Source organism: Cebus imitator, unplaced genomic scaffold (assembly GCF_001604975.1).
Source record: "Cebus imitator isolate Cc_AM_T3 unplaced genomic scaffold, Cebus_imitator-1.0 Scaffold267, whole genome shotgun sequence".
Classification (NCBI taxonomy): domain Eukaryota; kingdom Metazoa; phylum Chordata; class Mammalia; order Primates; family Cebidae; genus Cebus; species Cebus imitator.
This window is the reverse complement of record NW_016107582.1, coordinates 3028233-3029052: the sequence shown is the minus strand read 5'-3', so window position 1 is coordinate 3029052 and position 820 is coordinate 3028233. Positions and strand designations below refer to the sequence as shown.

The following is an 820-nucleotide window of genomic DNA, read 5'->3' as shown; positions in this document are numbered from 1 at the left end:
TCTCTGTAGAGACTGTTAAAAATTGCCAGTGCCAACTATATTTCAAGTTGTCATGGTGGGGTATTGGGAAAAGTTTTCAATTAGCAATAATTGAGCTTCAGGTAAACCTCATTGGCTACGATACTGCCACTGCGCAAAGCTTACACTGTAACATCTGTAACTTTCCACTGCCAATGCCAAATCTATAAAACCAATTCCTATCCCACCACCCTCCACTGACTCCCTTTTCGGACTCAGCCTGCCTGCACCCGGGTGAATAAACAACCATGCTGCTCACACAAAGCCTATTTGGTGGGGGGGTGGGGAGGGGTGGGTCCTCTTCATTCAGAGCATGAGGTTTACCAGCCACTTTGCCCAGTTGGTTTTTGTATTTTTAGTAGATACAGGGTTTCACCATGTTGGCCAGGCTGGTCTCCAACTCCTGATCTCAAGTGATCTGCCCACCTAGGCTTCCAAAGTGGTGGGATTACAGGCTTGAGCCACCCTACTCGGTCAAATTCTTATACACCATTGATCATAGCAGTATCATCTATAATGGCCAAAAGGTGGAAAAAACTCAAATTTCCATCAACTGATGAATGAATAAACAAAACATGGTAGAGCCATACAGTGGGTTATTACCCACGCAGAGAAAAGAATTAGTACCGATACATGCTACAACATGGATAAAACTTGAAAGCATTATGCTGTTCGAAAGAAGCCAGACACAAAAGGCCACATATTGTATGATTTCATTTAAATAAAATATCCAGTATAAACAATCTATACATATAAGAGGTAGACTAGTGATTTCCTGGGGTTTCTTGTTTTTTTTTTTTTT

At 41.7% G+C, this 820-nt stretch overlaps 1 non-coding gene across 1 annotated transcript; it reads right to left on the bottom strand.

The window, feature by feature from the left end:
• Positions 1–141, bottom strand: LOC119467222. Its single transcript, XR_005195762.1, has one exon. It is a non-coding gene; the product is annotated as a U4 spliceosomal RNA (small nuclear RNA).
• Positions 142–820: the final 679 nt, after the last annotated feature.